Source organism: Vigna angularis, chromosome 10 (assembly GCF_016808095.1).
Source record: "Vigna angularis cultivar LongXiaoDou No.4 chromosome 10, ASM1680809v1, whole genome shotgun sequence".
NCBI lineage: Eukaryota > Viridiplantae > Streptophyta > Magnoliopsida > Fabales > Fabaceae > Vigna > Vigna angularis.
Genome location: NC_068979.1, coordinates 13,081,574 through 13,095,763, shown reverse-complemented (window position 1 = coordinate 13,095,763; position 14,190 = coordinate 13,081,574).

Sequence of the window (14,190 nt, the reverse complement as noted above, 5' to 3'; positions counted from 1 at the left end):
AATTTTCTACTGTCCAGTAACCAATTATGGTGCAGTTTATGATCTGCTTTGGTGCTAATTTCGTGTGATTTTTTATTACTCTCCTGCATTGTGGTGCAGTTTATGAAATTTTTCATGACATCAAGTCAAACTAACCACTGATATTTCTATTGGAGAAGGATAATTGAAAAGGAGATATCAAATTATATTGCATAATATGTTTGTAGTCTTTTACATAAGATACTTGTTGCCACAACACTACAACACTACAAGTTTTCACATCTCAGTACATAGGAAAAACATTTAAATTCTAAGAGCAAATATAAACTAGAACTAATAATAAAGACTATCCAAGTTCAAGCGGCATGATGAAGCAGACTTTGATCAAGGTGCCACACACCTGCAAACCATAAAGTATAAATGTAAGTAAAAGTCATAGGTATTGGGAGAAAATTACCATATTGCTGGAAATTTATAAAAGTTATTGAATCAAAAGTTTAAAATAGTACAGTTTCATATATGCATCAGTTTGTGAAGAAACTTATTTTTTAAAAATATTATAGAATAAAGAGTCTAAACAAACCTAATTCTTTTATGTACACTATATATTCAATTAAGTATTATGTGAAAATTGTTAGAGACTATGATAACCAAGCAATTAAATACCATAAAATAATGTATTTAATATGTCATGGATGTACATACATGTACCAAAAACGATATCATTTTATTAAGAGAAACATGAGATATTGAAAAATAATTTTATAATTATATTATTTAAGTATGAAAGTATACATTCTAGAATATAATCTTTGTATTATTGAATGTATAATTTTTATATTTCAAATTATATATTCTAAAACTTAAAATGAAAAAATAAAGGATAAAATTAGAATTTTTAAGTGTACTGATGCAGGAAGAAATTATGGAAACGCAGGAAGCTCTTGGATATAACATTTGCTTACTGTCAAATATTCAAAGGAAATTAAAACTCTTTAGAGTTCAAGATTTACTAATTGTTCACTTTACAATTATATTTATTTACAATGTACAATAAGTTTATTATAAATTTATAGTTTTTAAAGACTACTTTAATAATGACAACGAAAAGAAACTAAAAAAGATCATAATTAGAAACAGTAGACACAAAGAATAACACAAAACTTGAAACACAAATAAAAGAATGTATAGAGACAGGGCTCACAACTTTCTCAATGCTTGAAAAATGTTGCATCCTGTTTGATAGAATTTTCTTGAATGAGTGAAGCCATAGTTGTTCCCTGCAATTGTTGAGACAATCAGCACTTTTGTTCCAATGACGAAAAAAGTAATCACGAAAGTAATAATAACTACAGATTACAACCTCTACAACATCCACGATAACCCAACCAAGATGGACAATGATCTTGCAGCTACATGCACAACAATTTATCCTCCCATGCTTCAATAATGAAACAAATTTTGATCAATGACTTATAATAATAATATACAACAAAGTGAAATGTAATTTATACATGTGGAAAACTGCTCATGCTCAGTACACCAAATATATTCATAGGAAAAAAATTCAAAGAAAATAAGTGAAAAATAAAGGCAAGTGGTGCAGACCCAAAAATATAAAAATAAACACAAATATATGCAGATGTGAAATTAAAGGGGTAATACAAAACAATTATACAAAATATCCTTGTAATCATGCCACATTACAGTCTTATAACAAATGCATTATGGTTATGAGCTATGAAGCATGATGCACAGTGATTAAAGGATGATAACTCTGGTTAGGTGTAGTAAAGCTATGGTGAAGAGGCAGGTAGCAAATATCAGGGAAAAATGTATGACCTTTGACACTTACGGATTTCCTGTATCGAACAGAGTACATAAGGTTCTTCTTTAATCAACTTAGTAGCATATGAATTGGTTTATTAAGCTTAAAATATTACTTCAGATTGAAGTTATAATTGTTTCAAAATCGTGTGATTCCTTGTTGTTTTCAATGCTTAAACCAAATGATTTGTTGTATTCTAATTGAGATTAAATTTGATGCAGTAATCACAACAAACATTCAATATCAAAATTCTGCAACTATACCAGAAAAAGTGTTTAAAAATTGGTGGTTTGAATGGTAATTTTGCACAAACACGTTTGGACACTTAATTTTATGATTGGAACAACTTTGTTTTACCAAATGTGACTTGTTTAAACTGCCAGTGGAGGCTCAAAGCTTGGAATTCATATTTTCACTGCTTCAGTTGCTCTTTAGCACAAAAAATTGGTCCAATTCACCAACCAAATCTCAAAAGAAGAATCAAACTTATTTGTAATCAACTAAAATGATTCTAGGACAGCAAATTAAACTTGAACAACTAGGAATGAAATTAAAGATGTACAGTAGTGAGTTCTATACTAAACAGAATTAAAATTCAGAAAAATTCAAGTAAAATTAATGTAGATCGGTCCTACTGCTCAAGCAATGATTTCTGGGAATTTTGCAAGATAGTGCAACCAACTTTCTAGTTTTGGACAAGTTCCTATGCATATGGTAGGCACACTTTAGAGTTGCAGCAATGCAAACACAGCCAAATGACAAACTCACACGATTCAGTTTCAACATTCAACTTAAATTAGAATTTTAAACAGTTTCAACTTCTGCATTAAATGGTATTGCACTATGATGGAATTCAAGGACTGTCATACTCTTCGTTGTTACACGGTTGGACCTCTCTTAATTCATCAAGGAATAACAGAATGAAATTTTTCACTAAGAATTTAAGAGGACAAAGTCACTCTAGACTGCCAAGGATCGGTAATATCTTTTTGAAATTAACTGGATCAGGTTGGCTTTAATAACCATCAATTACACATCAGATTTGAATAGAATTCAGTGAACAAAATTGTCCATGGTGACAATCTAAGTTCAACATAAATCCATCATGTATGCAGGTCTACGGTATTACAAGAGAGAAGAGAAACAACACTTGGTACATATGATTAACTTTTTGGTCTATAATTCAGGAAGGTTCAGGAAACCTCCTCAACTGTACATTACTACATATATATATTCACCTTGATTTCATGCAATTAATGGACATGTTGGATCTCATTGGATTAAGGGAGATATATGAGGAAATAAAGCTAATTAAGATGAGCATAAAGGAAAAGAAAAGAAAATCCATTTGGAGTATCCCAATACTATAAGGTAAGGCTCTATCAATTATACTTTTATGTTCCAATTTTTGCTCCATGTGCACAAGGTGAATAAAAGAATATAATAATAGAAGTAGCAGGTTGTTTGTAAATGAGCAGAAGAGAAAAATTATTACAAAGTTAAAATATCTGAGAGGAAGGAAGAAGGGTGAAGGAATGCAAGAGTTTGCTTTTCAAAGGAATCAATATCAATGCAGAATAGGCTCATGGTTGCTCTTTCATTTTCCGACAATGCAACATATAAATATGTAACAAAATGAAAATAAAAAAATAAAAACAGAATCATCATAGCAATAGAAGTTAGTAATATTTTCACAATAAACTTGTACATATTTTCAACAATTTATAAAACAAACTCATTTCAGAAGCCATGGCAATGGATCAAAAAGCTTCAATACCTTACTCGTCCAAGCTAACTATTGCACCAACCTTCACCTCCCTGAACGGACCAGGTAGTCCTTCCTCAGCATTGTTGCCTCCTCTTTGTACGTCGACGAACGATGAAGCCTCCACCACCCACCAAACAGTCATGGCACCACGATTGAACTCCAATGCAGCCTCCTACCAACAATGTCGCGATTCAAACAAAAGCGATTCCACAAGACAGTGATCAGATTAGGGGAAAACACAGAAACGTAAAACGTAAAAACAAAGGGAACGAATTCACATGAATTGTAAATGAGCATACCTACCACGTTGCCACAGGGATCACTACAAAGCACTCCTCCAACGCTTTCGTGCCCACGATTGATGCAAATGGCAAGGGTTTTGTGCAAAGGGGAAGGGTTTGGTGTTTTCGTTGTCACTTGGGTAGAGGAGAGGAAGATTAGGTCTTGGGGTTTGGTGTTCTCATTGGAGAGGAGAGGAAGATTACGTTTTGGAGGAGCAAAGGAAAAGGGTTTTGGACGAGACGACGAAGAATAGGGCTGGTGGTGGGAAATGAATATCAGAGAAGGAATGACTTGATTTTGGCAAAAATTCTTTGAAGATATTACCGAGGGTTCCTAAGCCGTCGGTATTTTATTTCACCACTGCATTACCGAGGATTCCTAGGCCGTGGGTAATTATCCGCCGGAAAAACGCTTTTTTCCTGTAATGATATCAAAGCATCATTCAAGCATTACTTATCAAACAATCACAATTATCAGCAAACCATCATAACAGATAAAATTTCCATTGAGTACATCAATTCCTATTCTAATAACAATGAATTATAAAACAAATCCTGCTCTAGTGCTTTGAAAAACTCATCCCCATCAATGATGCTCTCTCCCAACCCCAAACTTAAATGGACAACAAGTGAGAAAGTGGGTGGAAAAGAAATTTTCTCAAAAGGGATGAGGGAAAAGTTGTAGAAAACCTTGGAAAAGTATGTAGGAGTGTGTGTAGAGAAGAATCTAAAAAGAGAAGCCAAGGTGCAGCTTAGGGTATAAAAATACCCCTAATGGGCTCGGATTCCGCTGAGGGGCAACCAAGCCCCTTCTGCGACACTACCGCTCAGCGGTAGTTTGCCGCTCAACAGCACTTACGGGAAGTGCTCTCCTTCTCCTTAGCTTAACCTAGATGCGTCCTAAGCATACCCCTCACTGGCTCCCTGCAATAAAATTCTCAGATCACTCATGCACAACCCTATTATGCAACTAAAGTAGGATCAAAACAAAAAATACAGAAAAATCAATCAATTGGGTTGCCTCCCAGGTAGCGCTTGTTTAACGTCACGAGCCTGACCCAAAATCCTCCAACACCCTTCAATAAGTGCAAATCTTCCTTACCAACACCCATCAGTAGGTGTATACAAACATAGTATCCTTCAGTAGATACTCTTCCGCCTAACATCCATCAGTAGATGTAAACCCTGTAACAAACTTATAACAAAAAAATACCCAAAAGTTCAAAATTACATCACCAAAACAAAAATTAAAAAGTTCTTAAATCAATGGGGTGCCTCCCAACAAGCGCTCTTTTAACGTCACTAGCTTGACCCAATAAAGCTCATGTTCCATCTTCTTTTTCTTCTTTCTACTGAACTTCTTCAGAAATTTGATCAAACCAGGAACCTGTTGCAATGTCTCAATCACAGGAACTTTAATCTCCAATTTCTTGAAGATTTCCATAAAGCGCTCAAATTCCTTCTTCCTATGAAACTTCTTTGGATGGGGACGAGGTTTTTCATATGATTCTTTTTTTTTTCCTCTCGTCCTCTTTCTCTTTTCTCTCACTTTCTTTTTTTCTTTTCTTTTTCTACTAACCTTCTCAATCTTCACACAAATTTTCTCTTCTTCTTTCTCTTCTCTCTCTTTTCTCTCTTCTTTTTCCAACTCAACTTTTTCAACATTTACACTCACTAGATCTTGACACTCTTCCCTGGGGTTAACCTCAGTATTAGCCCCAAAATCCTTGTCAGGCCTTTCTTCCAACTGCTTGGTAATCTGCCCCATTTGAATCTTCAAGTTCTTAATAGCAGCTTCAGTACTCTTTTGAGAAGATTCAGTTTTCTGTATAAATTGCTGAAGAGTTTCTTCCATCTTTATGAACCTTTCATTAAATGTAGAAAACTGTTGCCATAAAGTTGGTTGTTGCTATTGCTTGTTGAATTGCCCATTTTGTCCAGCCTGCCCATTCTGCCCTTGACCAATGCTTGGGTGTGGTTTCCACCCTTAATTGAAGTTCCCTTGTCGGTACGGAAACTGGTTGGCCATGAAGTTCACATCTTCCAAAGCTTCTGCTGGAAAGGCACATTGACCATTGATATGATCACCTCCACATAATTCACACAACTGTGATTGAACTTGTGCAACAGTCTGTAACTCTTTTGGCAGTTGTTCAAGTATCTTTGTGAGATTCTCCAATTGTTGAGTTATTAACTTGTTCTGAGCTATCAAGGCATAATTGGATTGCAACTGTAGAACTCCTTTTTGTTGAATAGGAGCTCCTCTTTCACTGTTCCACTTATTGTCATTAGTAGTCATGTTTTCAATTATTTCTGTGGCTTCCTCTCGAGTCTTCCATTTGATATTGCCTCCAGCTGAGGCGTCAAGCATCATCATGGTTTGTGAACCAAGACCTCCAAGGAAGATTAGGACTACTTGTCCTTCGTCAAATCCATGCGTGGGAGTCTTTCTTAATAGGCTTTTGTACCTGTCCCATGCGTGACCTAGTGTTTCCTCCATGCCTTGTCTAAATGAAGAGATCTCTTGCTTCCCTTTGTTGATTTTAAAGCTTTGTTGCTGCCATTGTTGTTGTGGCCGCCATTGTTGTGGTGATGGCCTATCAAATGGTCCGGCAGCTTGCCAAAATTGGCTTTGATCCATGCTTGAGTGAGGTTCCCACCAGTGATTGAGATTACTTTGGTAGAATTGCGTGCCCATATAGTTAAATTCTTGACCAGATTGCATTCTGCAGACATTAGGCACAAAACCCTAAAAACAATTGTTAGCACAAAAAGATATAAAAGAAGATATAAGATCAAAGATAAGAAGATAAAATAAAAACAGAAAACAGAAAAATAAAAACAGAAAAATAAAATAAAATAAAATAAAATAAAATAAAATAATAACCAAAAAATAAAATAAAATAAAATAAAATAAAATAAAATAAAAACTGAAAAATATAAACAGAAAATAAAAATTCGAAATTTAAATTAAAAATTCAAAAATAAGTCAAAGATAATCAATAATCAAACAAATAAACTAGTTAAACCACGAGTCCCCAGCAACGGCGCCAAAAACTTGATGACAAATTTATGAACACCGAAAACGGCGCCACAAACTTGTTTTAACAATCGGTAAGTGTGACCGAATCGTTCAAGTAATACAACTCGGTAAGACCAAGTATCGTTTTCCAAAAGGACTCACGACCTAGTTAGTTATCTAATTCGTTGATTATTTAAGACTTGTGAACGATTGATTGTAGTTTTAATGCAAAAGACAGTAATTAAACATGTATGCATGAATGTGATCAATGGCAAAAAGAGTAAAACAAACACAGAATGAATTATATGGATGAGTATGTTGTTGGGGTTATCAATTTCATCTTATCCACTCTCATATATTTTAGGAATTCAACAATCTTTTCATCAATGTTAATGCCACTCTCTAAATCACCTTGTCAAGAAGGCCTATCCTTAATTACGAGTTCATACAATTCCTAGCATTCCTAGTAATTAGTTCTGAAGTGTATGAGCTTAAAGGCAACCAATATACTATTGGGAGAAATTCCCCGGATCTAGACTTCCCCGTACGTTCCCATATCGACAAAATCAATGATCATGACATCGAATGAGTTAAACAATGCATGCTTTGAGCAAAGAGGAAAAACCTTAACTAATGATGAAAGAAAGCATATATCTCAATTAAGATATTTAAACACAAATTTCATATATGAGAGTTTCACAAGATTACATTGATCCCCCAACAACAATACAAGGTTTAGTTCACCATATTCATGGTGAAACTAGATGAATAATAATGAAAGAATCAAAGATAAAACCCTAGAAAGGTAGAGAGGTAGCCTGAGCATCCAAGATCTTCCTTCAAAGGAGTGGAAAAGAGAGTGTTTGCTTCGTCCCAGCCAAAGATACAAACCCTAGGACGTCCTAAAGCTTATATACTATTCTAAAAATACAGAAAATTAGGCCCAAGTCCATAAAAGTAACAATAAACCGGTCCAAGCCCACTTAGAATGGCGCTCAGCGATATTTTCCCGCTGAGCGGTAATACCGCATGATCCATTTGGCCCCCAACTGCTGTTTTTGCCCCTTAGCGGTGATTTTGGCACCTGAAAAGTGCCGCTCAGCGCCACTCGGTCACACTTTTTCTGCGTTCTGGTTGATTTTTCAGCATTCTGGTTGACTGGTTGACTTTTTTGGTTGACTGGTTGACTTTTCTAGTTTCTGGTTGACTTTTTAGCACTCCAATCATTCGGTACTTCCATTCTTCTTTCAAATCATTCAATTAGCCTACAAAATCAAGGGAATCTTGCACAAAACCATTAAATTCACTTTCAACTCTCTTATTCACAAAACTAAAGCAAAAATATGAGTTCAAGCTAGTTTCTAAGTCTTAAAGGTTGCTTTTGGTATCAATTTTAAGCATAAAAATAACGGTTTTTCAACCGTTATCAAGTTAAAATTAGGATTTTAGAGATTTTTTTTAGTGTTTGTCATAAATAAGAATTTAGTATTTTTTTTAGAATTCTTTCCTTTATTTTAGGCTTTTATTTTCTTTAATTTCTGAAATGCTCTTTCCTTTAATTGTTGATTGATTTTCTACATATTGGGCCTTCGTCAATTGGGCTAATATTCTTGGTTAACTTAAGCAACTTTGGGCAGACTGTAAACTGGGCCCCTGAAATTGGGTGTTGCAAGTGAAAATTTGAACGTTGTTGTTGTATTGGAGTAGGCCGCTTAGTCTGATGCACCCACACTTGGGCTGCTAGTGGAATTGGGCCAGTGCATTAGAATTGGGTCAGCGCTGAAATGGAAAAGCACCACACCTTGGAATGCTGATGACGTTGGGCTGATTCTCCTTAAGTGAAACAGTGCCGTTTTGAGGATAGGTGATGGACAAATTTATGAGCACCAAAATATGATGTCACAAACTTGTTTTTCAATCGGCAAGTATGACCGAATCGTTCAAGTAATAAACTTGGTAAGACCAAGTATCGTTCTTCCCAAAGGACTCACGGCCTAGTTTAGTTATGTGATTTCTTGATTAGCTAAGACTTAAAGACGAAATATTTGGAGTTTAATATGCAAGACAGAAAATAAACATGTATGCATGAAGTTTTGATCAATGGCTAAAACAAAAGACTCACACTTTCAATGGAATATATTAATGAATATGTTGTTGGGGGTCAATTTCATCTTATCCACTCTCATATATTTTAGGAATTCAACATTCAAATCATCATTGTTAATGCCACTCTCTAAAGTACCTTTCTAGAAGGCTTCTCCCCAATCACGAGTTCATACAATTCCTAGCATTCCTAATGATTAGTTCATAAGTGCAGGAGCTTAACCACAACCAATATCATATTGGGAGAAATTCCCCGGATCTAGACTTCCCCGTACGTTCCCGTATCGACAAAACCAATAATCATGCATCGAATGAGTTAAACAATGCAAGCATTAAGCAAAGAGGAAAAACCCTAACTAATGATGAAAGAAAGCATAAATCTTAATTAAAAGATGTAACAAACAGATTCCATATATGAGAGCTTCATAAGATTACATTGATTCCCCAACAAACATACAAGGTTTAGTTCACCATATTCATGGTGAACCTAGATGAATTACAATGAAAGAATGAAAGATTAAACCCTAAAAAGGTGAAGAGGTAGCCTGAGCATCCAAGATCCTCCTTCAAAGGGGTGGAAGAGAGAGTGTTTGCCTCGTTTCTGCCAAAGATGCCTAACCCTAGGAAACCCTAAAGCTTATATATCATTCGTAAATTACAAAAAGTCAAGTCCAAGCCCATTAAAGTGCCGCTCAGCGGTAAAATACCGCTCAGCGGTGAGTGCGTGACTTTGTTTACTCCCCTCAGCGGCCATTTCACCCCTCAGCGGAGCCAGCGTGACTGCCTAAGTGCCGCTCAGCGGTAAACTGCCGCTGAGCGGCAGTTGCGGCTTCTCTTTTTTCACTTTTTGATGTCTTATCTGATTTCATCTCTCTCCTTCTTCACTTCTTTCACCAAATTCACCTTAAAACCTGCACAAAAACACTGAAATCAAGCATAAACCTGTCCAGCTCTCTTATTTCTGAAAATATTGGTAAAAGCATGATTTCAAGCTAGTTTCTAAGTGTAAAGGTTGCTTTTAGTGTCAATTTTAAGCATGAAAATAACAGTTTTTCAACTGTTATCAATAGGCAGCTACAACTCTTGGTGATCTTCGTGTGTGTGATTCATTCGGCATAAAGCATTCATGTGCTAAGGCGGAATGAAGAAAACACCCATCCTCTAGGGTTCGCGAGAGAACAGAGGAAGAAGAGCTCCATGGCTTGTGCGATACTTACCCAGGAGCGTGATTGAAGAAAAAGCACGTGCAGAAGAGGGTGAATCGGCAAAGTTAAAGAAGATGACCGAAGATGACCCTGGATCGAGAACGAAGCACGAGACCCTGCAAAGAAGTTGACCGGTGGAGATGGAAGATGACCGGAGCTGCCACGTGGAGGGCGAAGATCAAAAGCGTAGTGAGCAAGTTTTTCCTTTTTCCCGCTTTCATTTTATTTTTCTTCTTCGACCCTATATAAAGGGATTTCACCATGTAAAAACATTTTTACACTTACACTTTATACACTTTCAGTTTACAGTTCTACGCTCTTTAGATTAGGGTTTTTACGCTTTCGTAGAGGTAGAAGTTCTTGGCTACTGGATTTCACCTTGAAGCTCTCGAGAGTGACAATTGCGAGTGGTTTGGTGAGTCCGGTAGTATGTAAATTTCCTTTTTATGTTAATAAAGTTCAATTTCGTATTCTTGTTTGTTTCGATTTTATTCTTTGTTTTTTTTATTTCTGCCGTTGTTATGTTTTGAGAAAATGATTTGGACTTTATCACTCTGCATTCTATAATTCCTTTTGGAATTAAATGACTCTGTATTGGCATTCTTTATCGAGATGTCTTCTCGAGTCAGAGATGAGTCCAATGCATAAAAATTGATTCAAATTTGTGTTTCTCTAATTTGTTTGTGAATTTTAGATTGATGAATAGGCTAATGAACATTGATTGGACAAATGAGTGGAAAGAGTCAATTCAAACTTTTAAAATATGAACTAGAATAACCTGGATTGAGATTCACATTATCAGGATGTCTTCCTGAGAACTCTAAGCACTCTTTTATTCATATCAATGTACATTCACCTATGAAATCAATTATGTTCTTTTCTTTTGATAGTGATAGTTGAAGTTCAGTTTGAGTTTTGCTGTACTGGTTGTTTACTTTGAGTATTTTAGAATTTATAATCTGCTTTACTTCTATTTCAGCCTTTACATTCTTATTGATATGATGCTTTTCAATATTGAGTTTTAAGTTTTGTTCAATTTGGTTTCAATTCTGATTTCTTGAGAGTTTAGCATAGTTCAGTGTAGTTCAGATTCGAAGTGTAGTGTAGCATATGCATACTATTCATTTGTAAGTTTAGTTGCATCATTTAGATTTTGCGTTTATAGATTTTAGGTTATGGTAGTAGCAATGTTCAGTAGTTTAGGTTCTTTCTTTTGCATTAATTTTTTAGTCTAGTTTAGGTTTCATATTAGAGTTTCATTTTCTTCAGCTTAAATTCTTTAATTCTTTACTGTTAGTTTCATTCTTTCAATTAAATTTCATTTTCCCCACCTATTTAGTAGTAAGTAAATAATTAGTAAATAAACTCAAGACCTTAACCCTACACTTTAATCTTAATTAGCTGAGTCCTAGGATTGATACTGTGGTTGCCCTATGCTACATTAGTGGGGACCGGATTTGTTCTGCCTTAGGCGACTAAAAGCCAGTTTAACACTGCAGCTGGGTCGTCTATTTCTTCGGCTATTCATCAGCAAGAGTGGAGCTTAGAGAGTTTCCTACAACATCATCCGGCTAAGTTCAGTGGGAAGTGTAGTCCAGATAAGGCCGACTAGTGGTTCAGGGACTTGGAGAGGATTTTCAATGCTAAGAGGTGTTCGGTTGAGAGAAGATTAGATTTTTCTGAGTATTTACTGACTGGAGAAGCCAACCAATGGTGGAGTAGCATGAAGATGCTGTTAGAAGGTAGCGGTACTCCCATATCTTGGGAAGTATTCAAGCAGAAGTTTTACACTGAGTACTTTCCTAACAGTGTTCGGTTTGCAAAGGAAGTGGAGTTTCTGGAGTTAGTTCAGGGAAACATGATGGTGTCTGAATATGCCGATCGGTTTAAGCATCTTCTAAGGTTTTATACATAGGCAGTGAATGAAGAATGACAGTGCATAAAGTTTGAGAATGGGTTGAGAGGTGACATTAAGTTGATGGTCAAGGGTTTGTGTATTCAGGAGTTTCTAGTTCTGATTGAGAGAGCAAGAGTATTGGAAAAGACAAAGAAGGAAGTAGAAAGTCAGCAGAATCAACAACCGAGGGTTGTAGGACTGAGTGTATCTAGAGGTAGTTCAGGACTGATGAGAGGGTCGCACCTCCCACAAAAGTTGATTGCATAAAAGAATGTAGTATAGTGCTAGGAAGTGACTCCTAGGTCGTCTCTCAAGGACCAATTGTGGTTCAGGTAATAGGTCGAACACATTAGGGGGGGTTTGAAAAGGTTTTGCAAAAATTAAAGAACTTAATAAAGACACAGATGCAAACAAACTAATTTAAGCTAGCATGGTTATTAAACTAGGACTATTAAAAGCCTTAGATAACATTCAAACATCAAACACTGTTACAAAGTGATTAACAAACACAGTTAAAAATAATTAAATGCAACACTAACTCAAACACATAAACTCAACCTATTAATTAAATTAATTAAAAACCAAAGAAACCAACAAGCCTAATTTAATCCTAGCAAATTACTTGTCATAATGGCAATTAACAAATGAATTTAAAAGTCCAATTGGCCAAAGAAAGAACACATGGCCGTGAGTCATCATGCACCCAAGTCAAACTTCAATTTCACCTTAAATAAGCCATAAAATGTGTTGACTTCTTCTCCCATGTGCACCATTTTTCAAGAAATTAAGCATGTGCCTTCCACACTCTCCAAGACCGTCCCCTCTCTCCTTCCATGCAGCAAAGAAATGATTTTATACACCAAAGCACACAATTTACGTGAACCACCAAGTGGAAATGCCAAAGAATGCTTCAAAGACCAATGTGCAAATGGAAGATACCATGGGTGCTCCTACCAATGTGCCAAGTAAGCTAAATCAAATGAAACAAACTCTAAAAACCTCCATTTCTCATTGCAATTCACGGCTGGAACAAGCAAAGGCCAAATCTCAAAGTGGAAACATTCCTTGGGTCAAAACAAACATCTTTTGTGTTGGTCCAAAAGTGGTAAAAATTAAATGAAGCAATTTCCTCTCTCCTACAAACTCCAAACGGTTTTTCTTCAAGAATTATGCATCCAAAAGCTTTCTTCCACTCTTCCATACAGAGAACAACTTCAAGAAACCAAAGTTAAAGTTGCAAATGAACACAAGAACAATAAACCCAAACTTCTACTCATCAACCCATCTTTAACACTACCATTTCTTCCAGTTTCTTTGCAAAAACGAAAATAATACTTAGACCATTAATTCCAGTTCTGTCCAGCCTCCATAACATCACCAAGATCTGATCCCAACCTTGTCTCAAGCATCAAAACCGAAAAATGCAAGAAAAGAGTTAAACCCACAACACCCACACATCATCTTAAGCTCTCTTCAACCTAAAACTACATAGAACTTCATTTTTATCATCCAACCATATAGAATGAGATAAAAACCGAGAGGAACAGCAGCAAAGGGAGAGGAAAACGAAATATAAAGTTACTCAAACCCAACATCCACCATGGAAATGCAAAGACAAGCTCCAAAACTCAAACTTCAAGCATCAAGAACAAGCAAATGGAAGTGGAAATGAATAGTTTTTCACCACCAATAAGCTAAGACAACCAAGAGTAAATTAAGAGAAGAAGAAAATCTGCATCTTGCTCATTGAAATGGCCAAAAATGAGACACCCAAGTCAAGCTCTCCATAAGAGTGTTCATACAAGAAACCCTAAGAGAGAAAAGCTCAAAAACGTCAAAAAAATGAAGTGTGTAAGAGTCTTCTTGTGTGGTTGGCTAAGGCTCTCTAAAATGACGAGAGTTTCTCCTCCAAATGGGGTCCACAATCAATTAAAAACCCTAATAAAAAAGGCACATGTCCTACAAATGGGTCTTTTTACAAAATTGCCCCTAAAAGGGTCCAAAACACCTAATTCTAATTAAGGGCTTCTAGAAAACGAAATTACAATTTTAATTAGAATCTAAATGACTAAATGTTGAGCCTTTGAGTGTGTCACACCATATCCCA